This window comes from Carcharhinus amblyrhynchos, chromosome 13, assembly GCF_965287045.1.
Source record: "Carcharhinus amblyrhynchos chromosome 13, sCarAmb.v2.hapA, whole genome shotgun sequence".
Taxonomy (NCBI): Eukaryota; Metazoa; Chordata; class Chondrichthyes; order Carcharhiniformes; family Carcharhinidae; genus Carcharhinus; species Carcharhinus amblyrhynchos.
This window is the reverse complement of record NC_137336.1, coordinates 50665053-50677461: the sequence shown is the minus strand read 5'-3', so window position 1 is coordinate 50677461 and position 12409 is coordinate 50665053.

Here is a 12409-nt window from a genome sequence, read left to right as displayed (position 1 = left end):
GATGAGGAGAAATTTCTTCATTGAAAGTGGAGTTAATCTTTGGAATTTCCTAATACAGAAAGTTCTGGTTGTTGACTCGTTGTGTATATTCAAGACAGCGATCTATAGCTTTTTAGATGCTGCAGGAATCAAGGTAAATGGGAATAGTGTAGAAAGGCGTAGCTGAGGTAGCAAGATCAGTCATGATCCTTTTGAATGGCCAATTGCTGCTCCTAATACTTTTGTTCTTATCTTTTTGTGTCTTCTGTGGAGCTGACTCTCCATAATTTCAGTACAGTTATATAGTCTACAAATGTACACTGAAAAATTACAGTTAAATAATTGGGCAACAGCAATGCAGGATTAATGTGCTTTGAATATATGTTATATAAAATCGAAGAAGTACTTGCCAAATTGTGGTGTAGTCACTGTACACGAATATGCGTGCCACAGTCAAGTTCATATGCTAATGCCAGTAAAGAGCTTCAAGAGGAGGTCAATCAGCATTCCTGTGGTACGGCTGTGGCAGATAGTTTGTAAGGCATCTTGACATCCTCTAGGCCAGAAATTCCATGGTACCTTGTGATTTGCGTGATCAACATGATTAAAACCTTGTGAGGTTTCATTTTTATGCAGAGTAAATAACCAGAAAGAGGAGACAAAGGAGAGGTCTGAAATTAACAGTTGTCCCAGTCTAAATCACTGAATGCAAATACTGAAAGAGACAGTTTCTGATATAATTACTGGTGAATTCACAAGGGTATTTATGACTTTTTATCTTGCCTTTGCCATCTCTCGCAGAGATTCTGTGGTCATGACATACTTTTAAAAGTGACATGAGGAGCATTTTAGAAGTGGAAGGGGAGAACAGAGTGTTTCTTTTCTAAAAATTGGGATACACCCCATTGTAAATCCATTGCATCCTTCCTTCCACAGATTTCTTCTAGCCTCTAACAGTTCCATAACTCAGAATTATGTGAAGGCCAAAAACACCTCTTGACATTCAGTGGCAATGCCATCGCTGAATGCCCCATTATCAATATTTTGGGGGTTACCATTGACCTGAAACTGAACAGGACTGACCAGATAAAGACTGTGGCTACCAAGGCAGGTCAAAGGCTAGGAATCCTGTGGTGCACACCTCACCTCTTGACTCCCAAAGTCTATCCGCCATTTACAAGACACAAGTCACCTGGAAAAGTGCAGCTCCAACAACACTCAAGAACCTTGAGACCATCCAAGACAAAGCAACCACTTGATTGCTACCCCTTCCACAAACATTCAATCCCTCCATCACTGACGAAAAGTGGCAGCTGCGTGTACTATCTCCAAGATTCACAGTACAAATTCAACAAAGTTCCTTAGGTAGCATCTTCCAAACCCACAATGACTACCGTCTGGAACAGCAGTCTCCAAACTATGGACCGCAGGCCACACTCGACCCGCAGTGGGCTACATCTGGCCCACAGCCAGTAGGGCGGGACAGGATTCCCACTGCCGAAAACACTCCCGTGTCCGGAACCCCGCTGCTGACTCAGGTGGTCAGGAAGGCAAATGGGATGCTGGCCTTCATAGCGAGGAGGATTGAATATAAAAGTAGGGAGGTCTTGTTGCAGCTGTAAGGGCACTGGTGAGGCCGCAGCTGGAGTACTGTGTGCAGTTTTGGTCGCCGCACTTACGCAAGGATATTTTGGCCTTGGAGGGAGTGCAGAGGAGGTTTACTAGGCTGATACCGGAGTTGAGGGGGTTGAACTATGAGGAGAGGCTGAATAAACTAGGCTTGTACTCGTTAGAGTTTAGAAGAATAAAGGGAGACCTCATTGAGACATATAAGATGCTGAATGGGATGGATAGGATAGAGGTGGAGAGACTCTTCCCGCTCAGAAAGGACAGTAGGACTAGAGGGCACAGCCTCAAGATAAAGGGGGGGCGGTTTAGAATGGAGTTGAGGAGGAACTTCTTCACTCAAAGGGTGGTGAATCTCTGGAATTCTCTGCCCGTTGAAGTGGTGGAGGCTGCCTCGCTAAATATTTTTAAGACGCGGGTTGATAGGTTTTTGATAGGCAAGGGGATTAAGGGTTATGGGGAGAGGGCGGGAATGTGGAACTGAGACACGACAGATCAGCCATGATCTTCTTGAATGGCGGGGCAGGCTCGAGGGGCTAGATGGCCTACTCCTGCTCCTATTTCTTATGTTCTTATGATCCGAACGCAGGAACAGAAGCCATAGACCGGATATTTGCTGCCGCTCTGCCCGGTGTCAGATGGACCCATGGGAATCCCCACCCTCTATACTAACTATTGTCCAATCAGAGCTGCTGTCCTGTGACTGACAGTCCATTAAACGAATCAGCAATTGAGACATCTGTTATCCAATTGCTGCTCTGCATTGACTGAGTGACAGCTGCTTTATCCAATCTGTAAGCTCCATCTGTCTGAAATGAGTGAGAACAATGACAATTCAGACCAATTCAGTTATGGAAGGAGAAAAGAAAAGTGGACAGTGAGTGCTGTCTGTTGAATGAAGAATGGGGTGGAAAGTACTTCTTTGTACAAGCAGGTGATAAAGCCTTGTGTGTCATATTCAATTAAACTGTTGCAGTTCTGAAGGAGTACAATGTACATCGGCACTACAAGACCAAACATGAACCACATTCTTCCCAATTCACAGGAATGCAGCATTCAGAAAAATTTGAATCAATGCAACGCAGGTTGCTTTCCCAACAAGCTTTTATTTACGTAGAAGATAACTGAAAATGAAGCTTTAACCAGGGCCAGTTACAAACTAACTTACGTGTTGGCTAAAAGAGGAAAGCCATTCACCGATGGAGATCTCATCAAGTAGTTTATAATGGAAGCAGTGGAAGAGTTATGCCCAGAAAAAGCAAATCTGTTAAAAATCATCAGTCTTGCACCAAATATTGTTGCTCGTAGAATTGAGGATATAGGAAGCAATATATTTCATCAAATTGCAGACAATGCAAGAAATTTTTAGTTGTATTCTCTCGCACTTGATGAATCAACTGATGTATGTGACACATCACAACTCCTAGTATTCATCCATGGCATCGACAGTGACTTTGATGTGATACAAGAATTAACATCAGTGCATAGCATGCGCAGCACAGTAACTGGAGAAGACATCTTCAAAGAATTACAAAAAATTATGTTAGAATATAACCTGGAGTGGAATAAATGGCAATGCGTGACAATTGATGGAGGAAAGAACATGTCTTGGGTGAAGAAAGGTTTGGTTGGACAAATCACAAAAGCTTGTGAGGTTGATGGATTCTCAAAGCCCATGTTTCTGTATTGCATTATCCATCAACAAGCATTGTGTGGAAAACATGTGGATATGTCTTGCGTTCTGAAACCTGTTGTTTCAACAGTGAATGTCATTCCATCTCACGGGCTTAATCATCGCCAGTTTCATGATTTTCTGAAATAAACTAATTCTGAGTTTGGTGACTTGCGTTATTATACAGCAGTTCGATGGCTTAGTTGTGGAAAGGTTCTATCACGGTTCTTTCAGCTCAGAGAGGAAATTGATTCCTTTCTCACAGAGAAGAATCAACCTGAACCACTTTTATCAAACACTGACTGGCTTTGGAAATTGGCATTTTTTGCAGATGTGACAGGCCATATGAATCAATTGAATCTGAAGTTGCAAGGTGAAACAAAATTTGATTTGTGACCTATTCGCGCGTGTCAAGGCATTCAGGGCAAGACTGATGCTATTTCAAGGACAGCTGAAAGTTCATAACTTGGTTCATTTTCCATGTTATGAAAAATTTCATGAAGAAAGTAAAGCAGAATTTCTTTCTTCATTTGCAAAAGAAATCATTAAGGACTTGCAAAAACAACTTCAGGAACAATTTTCTGATCTTGATGGAAACATAAACGAAATAAAGCTGTTTCAAAATCCATTTGACTGCAAAGTTGAAACACTCCCAAGTCAGTTTCAAATGGAAATTATTGATCTCCAATCAGATGACATGCTGATAGAAAAGTATAAAGAAGGAAATCTGATCCAATTTTATAAATCTTTGCAGCCTGAGCAGTTTCCAAATTTGAAGCGATTTGCTTGTGGGTTTGTATGAGTTTTTGGTACAATGTACCTGTGTGAACAAACATTTTCAAAAATGAAGTACGTCAAGTCCAATTATCGAGCAAATTTATCTGATAAGCATTTGAAGTCCTTCTAATAATTGGCTCCTCAAGCTTGAAACCTTAGTTCAGCAATATTTTGAAATTAAAAAAGCAGTTCCATCATTCCCATTAATCTTGTGCAAAACTTCATGATTTGTCGATTACGATTGAAAACTCCAATTGCCAGAATTGTGTAGAAAGGTGCAGACTGAATTTATTTTTGTTCGACTTTTATTAATGGTTCAAGTTTATTTTGAATTTCTTTGCTTTGTTTTGTTGATGTTCTTTCTTGGGGCATGTTTATTTTTCTTATTGTGTGCCACAAAATTGGGCAAATCTCATTTCAAGTAAACATTAGTAAAATTTCAGTAAATAAGATTAATTAAAAAATGAATAGCCTGCTTTTCTCATCTACAGTTAAGTAATTGATTATTTTGTCAGAGCATTTGCTAATGTTTGACATTTTTGCTCATAATATATCATTTCTCAGTGTAAGCACGGCATTGTTTCTTTGTAATTGTCACATTTCTCTTTTGTTCTGAATCATATCATGCTGATTGCAAAGATGATCCAAATAAAACTTATTCATTCATTTAAATTTTATTCATTCATTTATAAAACTAATTTCTTTTTCTTTGGCTCCCAAAAATGTGTAAAATTTACAATGTGGCCCTTGTACTGAAATGTTTGGAGACCCCTGATCTAGAAGGACAAGAGCAACAAATACCTGGGAGTACCATCACCTTGAGGTTCCTCTCCAAGTCACTCAGCATCATGACTTGGAACTACATTGCTGTTCCTTCACTGTCACTGGGTCAAAATCCTGAAATTTCCTCCCTAACAGCACTATAGGTGTACCCACAGCTCAGGGACTGTAGTGCTTTAAGAAGGCAGCTCATCCTCACCTTGCCAAGGACAGCTTCGGATAGGCAATAAATGCTGGCCCACGTCCTGTCAAGAATTAAAAAATAATATGTTTTATCTTAAAGAATATTCATAATAATAATTAAAGGGAAAAATAAAAAGAACCATGTTTACTTCAGAATGAGTAGCTGGAATATCAAAAGGCTGCTTTATAAGAGGTGAGGAAGCTCTTTTTACATTACCAAGGCAGCATTTGTGGTTCATTGAGAAACATAAATACCATCTTAATTAGCCTTTACAAGAGAAACTGGAGGGACTCTTGGCTCATACATTAGCTGTCAGGTTAAAGCTACTTTATAACCTCATTTTCTGGCAATATATCAGAAATGTGCCAATTCACCCGATTGTATTGGTTGGGAAACAGTTTATGTCCTGATGCATCTGATCTATGATATTTTCCTGATAGTTTATGTTTTCCAAATATTTTTACATCTTGTGAGTCTGAATATTACTGTCAGAATATTGAGAGTGCAGGTGGACACAAGGCAACATGGTATCATTGCTGCAACCAAAAATTGGCTAAAAGAGAGCAAAAATCAGGACTTGAGATCCCTGGATATGATTTTCAGACAGGATAGGAAGGGCGATAAAAAAGGTTAGAATGTAGCATTGTTGGTTAAATTAATTACAGCTGGGTGGAGGCAATATATATTAATAAAGCAACAAAATAAGCCATATTGTTTGAGCTTGGAAATAAAACAAGGGGCAGCCACACTTCCAGGACCCCTAAATAGTGAGAGGGAGTTAGAAGAGCAAGTATGTAAATAGGTTTCTGAGTGCAAAAACAATAGGACAGTAATCATTAGGGATTTAAACTACCTGAATGTCAGTTGGGATATAGTCATAACTCAAGAAAACTCAATGTGGCAAGTAACAAACTAAAGGATTTATTGATTGAGAAGAACTGTGCACACCAAGGATTTAATAGCACACTACACAGGTCCACTCCCAATATACCTTGACTCCAACTTCAGACTTCATTTCTTTATTTTTGGAGCCTTCTCTGCAGGATGTAATGATGGAACAGTATAAAATGCTGGTTAGGCCACAGTTGGGTTTTTATGTACAATCCTCGTTATCACATTTCAGGAAGGACATTGTTGCTCTGGTGAGAGTGCAGAGGAGATTTATAAAAATGTTGCCAGGGCTTGACAACTGAGGAGGCTAAGGGGTGACCTAATTAAAGTGTACAAAGTTATGAGAGGCCTAGACAAGGTAGACAGGAAAGACTTTTCTTTCCCTACCTGATGGTCAATTACCAGGGGGAAAAGATTTAAGGTGTTTGGTAGAATGGTTAGAGGGGACATGAGGAAAGACTTTTTCTCCCAGAGGGTGGTGGGTGTCTAGAGTATGCTGCCTCAGTTGGTGGTTGAGTCTGAAACACCCCGTTCATCCAATTCGTAAGTCATTTTTCCATAAAACTTTGTCTCTTAAAATTGTATCACTTTTGTAGGTGTTGTATTTGATGGCGCTGAATGGCAGAAAAATGAAAAATCCACGGGGTCCACTTTTTCTCCTTACCATAGGCAATTTGCCTGGGATTTTTTCATCTCTGAGAGGAAGATCTAGAAAACTTTTCCTTGTACCTTGAAGGTAACTACAAGAAACCCCAGAATGTGCATCACAGGTTGTAGTTTTCATGTTTTTCACTATTACAAATCCTATGTTTCCAACTCAACTAATGTAATCCATTGAGTTTTGATGAACTATACCTATATAAACTTCTGTCTCCTTCTACTTGATATGAATTATTTGATCTGACATTTTATTTTGTTGTGAACATATTCAGCATATAGAATTACTCAACAGGGCAGAGTCTCAGTTGACATTTGTCAATTTTGTACTTATATTTTCTGGTCGTTTTTTTCTTGGTCCAAATTCATTCTGTATTATGTTCTTTTTTGGATGAAACAAGCTCAGTATTGCTTTAGCTTCCTCAGAAAGTTTATCCAAGATTCTGCCAAAAAGCAGAAAATACTGGAAACACCCAGAAGATTAACCAATATCTGTCACTAGGGAAAGAGTTAACACTACAGGTTGATGAGCTTGAATCAGAACTGTTGTGCCATTCAGGATAGAAATATCTCAGATTCGATCCTCAGTCCGTGCTGACTTAATTGATTTCAACTGGGATAGCAGACTTGGTGGCTTCTAAACAGCTCTGTTGGGCAAAAAAAATTATCCAGGAATCTACTTCAGATCATTATCCAATAATTCTGAGAATTATCCAGGAATCTATTTCTGATCATTATCCAGTACTTTTGTGGTAAAGGGTGTCAGTGAGATCCAGATTGGTCTTGATGCCTGCTGTAGTGAAAAGCTGGATAGCACTCACTGTCAAGGTATGAATAAAGGTCATCTTGAACAAAGGGCAGAGGGCTGTCCTGTGCCTGTTGATTCAAACCCCAGCAAGGATCCATGCCTTCAGCACAGGAGGGAGTGGGGAAAACAAGTTCAGTTCTTTTCCTTGGGGGGAGGACATCATATTGCATTTGTGTTTGAGCACTTGACAGGAAATGGAAAATATGTACTGATTCATTGTTGACTACTGAATGCCATGCATACCAATCAATCCAGACTCAGTTTTCATTAAGTTATTTGACACCCTTTTTCTTTTGAATCTGCAAATCCACTAGTTCAAAGATGCTGCCAAGGCTTTTTAATGGGTTTGGGTCACGTTGGATTTTTCCCAATCACAGCAAAAGAAAACAAAAATTGGTAACCAGATGTTTAAAATGTTGTTGTCCTTAGTCACTGTGTAATTAAATGTCAGATGTTATATAATAATGATGATTTCACAGCTAATGTATGAATAATCAAAATGAATGTTAGTTAAAAACAAATGTAAATGAGATTTATTTGGTCTAGTCGCCTCAATTCAAATAATTTAACTTCAATTTTTTGGTATTAAATGTTATTTATATTGTTTAATTGAAATTTCTTGACAAAGATTTTGATTCGATTTGCTTTGATTTATTATTGCCACATGCATTGGTATATGGTGAAAAGTATTGTTTCTTGTGTGCTATATAGAGACAAAGCATACCGTTCATAGAGAAGGAGTGGGTGCAGAATGTAGTGTTACAGTGTGGGTGTAAAGATGGTTTGGCCATGCTAAGTTGCCCCTTAGTTTCAGGGGATTAGTAGGGTGAACACATGGAGTCACAGGGATAGGGCCCGAGTGGGATTGTTGTTGGTGCAGCCTTTATGAGCTGAAAGATTACTCCTCCAGCACTGTGGGGCTTGTATAATTCTATGATTTTAAATAAATCTTTGGTGAAAAATCTCAGATTTTATGGATTTTTGAACTGGGTTCATATGTTAGCAGATTCTGTAAAGATTATAACTTGTTCTTCAAAGAATGCTGTGGGATGATTTAGAATCCTTGGCCAGATCCTGGGACATGGAGGGGGATATCCAGGTAGGGACCAATAACAGTTTATTTAAAGTCAATAAAGTTAAGAGTTAAGGTACCTGATTTTGGAATAAAACAACAAAATTCCACAAGTTTTGAACAACCAAAAACTTCATTTTAGAGGTTCAGAACGATGAAACAATTTGCAGATATATCTTAAACTCTAACATTCAGGATAAGTATAAGGTACACATGAATTAATAAGCAAACTGTGGTCATGCACACCATACTCTAAAGTAAATGACAGTCCATGGATTTCTCAAAATTACCCAAATATTAATCCCACTGAGAATCAACCAATCTCACTGAAACCTTTTCACATGAGGGTTTCTAATATTCATCTTTGTAGATCCTGCCTTGGATTTCTCTCCAAAAGTCACTCTGACTTGGATGACTTTAACAATGGCCCAACTCACAGGGTTTCAATCTCATCTTCCAAGCTTCCTTCTTCCTGGATTTTCGAGTCTACACTTCAGTCAGCACTACTTTGCAAGCCCACTTTCAGATATATGGCCATGTCCACCAGAATTCCACTGCCCCAAGGATTTAGCTTTGCCCCAGTGGCCCACAGTATGGAGTCAGCCTGCTAATAGCAGTTCTTTCTTTAATTCGGAGCCTACTTATTCTTTCCCTTCTTTTAACTCACCTAATGGACCTATTCCTGCCCCTGTGTATGTGACACTTCTGGTTTGCAGACTGCCTCAAACTGACTGCCTCAAGAAGAGTTGTTTACTGACCCTTGATCTATCAAAATACTCCCGGAGGGTCCCACCCTTGTTACTAGGCAGGAACTAATGTAACAAGCATCGGAACATCCTGTACCTTACAAGTTACAACTTCCACAGTCTGCTATTTTAGCACCCAGGGACTTCATAACAGATATTTTATACCCACATGGGAGGGCAGATGGGATTTAGTTTCTCATCCAAGCGATTGTATTCCACTGGAGAATCAGCCAATATTTGTGGGCTTAAGCTCTGGAGTGAATCTTTAAACCACAACCTTTTCCTTCAGAGATGAGAGTACCATCATTATGCAATGTCTAACACCTATGAAAATGTCATAGCTGATGCCTTGGACCACTGTTCAGCATGTACTCTTTACTTATTAACCCATACACAGTTCAGCCTTTTAAACAGGATGTGAGTCATTAGCTCAGGTATTAGATATATGTAATTGAAAGAACAGATTATTTGTTGCATTTGCAAATCACACAATGTTGCTGTTATTGGTCCAAGGACATTTTTTTATTCTTTCACAGATTATGAACGTAACTGGTTTGGCCAGCATTTATTGCCCATCTCTAATTGCCCTTGAGGAGATGGATGGATTCTCTCTTGTTGGAGATGGTCATTACCTGGCACTCATGTAACTTGCCATTTATCAGCCCAAGCCTGAACGTCGTGCAAGCCAGATCAACAAACAACCGCAATTGTGACTTTGTGATGGAGGGAGGGTTATTGATGAAGCAGTTGAAGAGGGTTGAGTCTAAGAATCTAGCCTGAGGGACTCCTGCAGTGATGTCCTGGGACTGAGATCACTGACCTCCAACCAGCACAATTACCTTCCGCTAGGTATGACTCCAAACATTGGAGAGCTCCCCCACTTCCATTGTTCTACTCATGGAAGATACTGATCAAAACCTTTTATACCAAAGTGATACTGGCTTATTTAATAGGGAAATTTTTGCATAACTATGTAATGAAATCTTTCATGTTGTCCAAATGGGGTAATATATGTCATATGTTTGGATCTTAGAGAATTAATTACAGAAAATGTGATAGTCCGATTGAACTGAAATTCTGACTTCACACTCAAGGCATGTAATGAATAGTATGTTGTAAATTTGAAGCCAAGTTTGACAAGACCTTTAGGTTATTCAGCATATTCAGAAAATCATGCACTCTCAAATTTCTAATATGAATGGACAAGCTTCCGAATAAAAATATAACTAAAAAACAAAATCCCTGTTCTTTTTTAGCAGTTACACAATCCAGCTCAAATACTGTTTCCTAACTTTAACTGTCTAATGTCATGTATTCTTAAAACAACTGAAAGTTGCCACATAGTTAAACTGTGCTTATAGATAAGAAAGAAATGTGATAGCCAGTAGTAAAAAAAAACAACTTTATAGAATGAAAAACATGTTTACAGTGTTCAGTGTTTGTTTTAAGACACAGTGGGTATTTCTCTTCACCTGCACTTACCACTGGCGGCTTCTCTCAAATGGAGAAGACCTTTGGCCATGATACAGCCCTGGGGCATTGTATTGAAGTATAACAGGAGTTACCAGACCCAGAAATTATCATTGAATACGCATGAGTGTCATGTGGCGTTCTCACTATATTTGCATTTGAAGGTATATTCTTTGCACGAATAGAGATACACAAGCCCAACAATGAGACACATTTATTTGGAATACCCTTGTTGTTGATATGGGGCCAATAGTGTAATCTTTTGTACTCATGTTATTGCTGTGCATTGGTGCTGGCTCCCCATGTTCTGTCAATATCTGATGTAACTTGTCAATTTAAAAGAACTTCGGGACAAGTGGAACCAATACACCCATTAAGTGCCAGGCAAATTAAGGCTGTAAATTGAGGGAATTTCCTGTAATCCCTGAATAACAGTCTTTGCCCTATGTGCCCATTTACATATTATGAGGTGGAGATGCCAGTGTTGGACTGGGATGGGCACAGCAAGAAGTCTCAGAACATCAGGTTAAAGTCCAACAGGTTATTTGGAATACAAGCTTTCGGAGTGCTGCTCCTTCATCAGGTGAGTCACTCACCTAATGAACTGGTGCTCTGAAAGCTCACAATTCCAAACAAACCTGTTGGATTATATATACAATATATATATTATTCCTTCAGTTAAGTACTTTTTATTGTTTTAGTTTGTCTATTTGCAGGTTGTTGTTTCATTTCTATCTTGCCAGAGTTTCACAAAAGAAGCAAATTTTTTTTTATGACCCTCACAACAACTTCTTAAAGCTGCATTGCACATCATCCAACTGAATAGCATTTGTGTACTGGTTTGAGAGGAACAAGAGATATCTCTTGGGCACACCTTTAGAGAAACAATCAGATGGACATTCAGACAAGGGCATTCTTCCTTTATTGGAAAAATTATGACCTTTGTTGCATCTCCACACATGCAAATGGGGCCAGACTGTTTCATGTGAACATGTCTAAAGATGCCTAGATAAAATTGAATTTCTTGATAAAGGCCATAATAGGACTATATATGCTCTGTGGTTGGAAACTTAGGACAACCACAACTTGATGAGTGATAGTGGTCGTTACATCTGCATTGAACTGTTGTTTTACAGGGTCCTTCAAAGCAGTCACGGAAGTTTTCTGCAATGCCACCATACCATCAATGTACACTTGCATCCCACATCCCTATGACTTAGTGCTTGCTGCTGCTACGATCAATAATTTCCCTTGAAGAAGTAGCTAGGAAAATGAAGGAGAATGCTATATACACATCATGTAGCATTGTTTCATTGATTGTATTGATGTCTACCTCTACCTATGGATGTTCTTCTATACGGTAGCAGAAAGTGTTACCCGCCAATGATTGTGCAGTTAGTCTGCAGTCATGGAAAGCAAATACACACATTAGCCTTCATAAAATCTTTTATCTTAAGGAGTCATAGGGCCCTATTTTACCATTTTGATTCTAAGTGCCGGGCAGACTTGAAACTGGTAGTGTTTCAGATCCGACTTTTAGACCCGTTCTCAGGCTCCCCCAAACACACTCTGTCTGAAAAAATGTCAGCGATTCTGAATTATGCTGCAGAAGTCTGTGGGTGGGGCTTAATCCACCCAAAACCCTGCATCTCCGATCGACGTCTCAAATTGCGCACGCGCAGAAAAAAATTACAGAATGTGGCTCACCTGCCGCAACCCTCCTGGGCCGGCTAATGCTTCCCCCTGG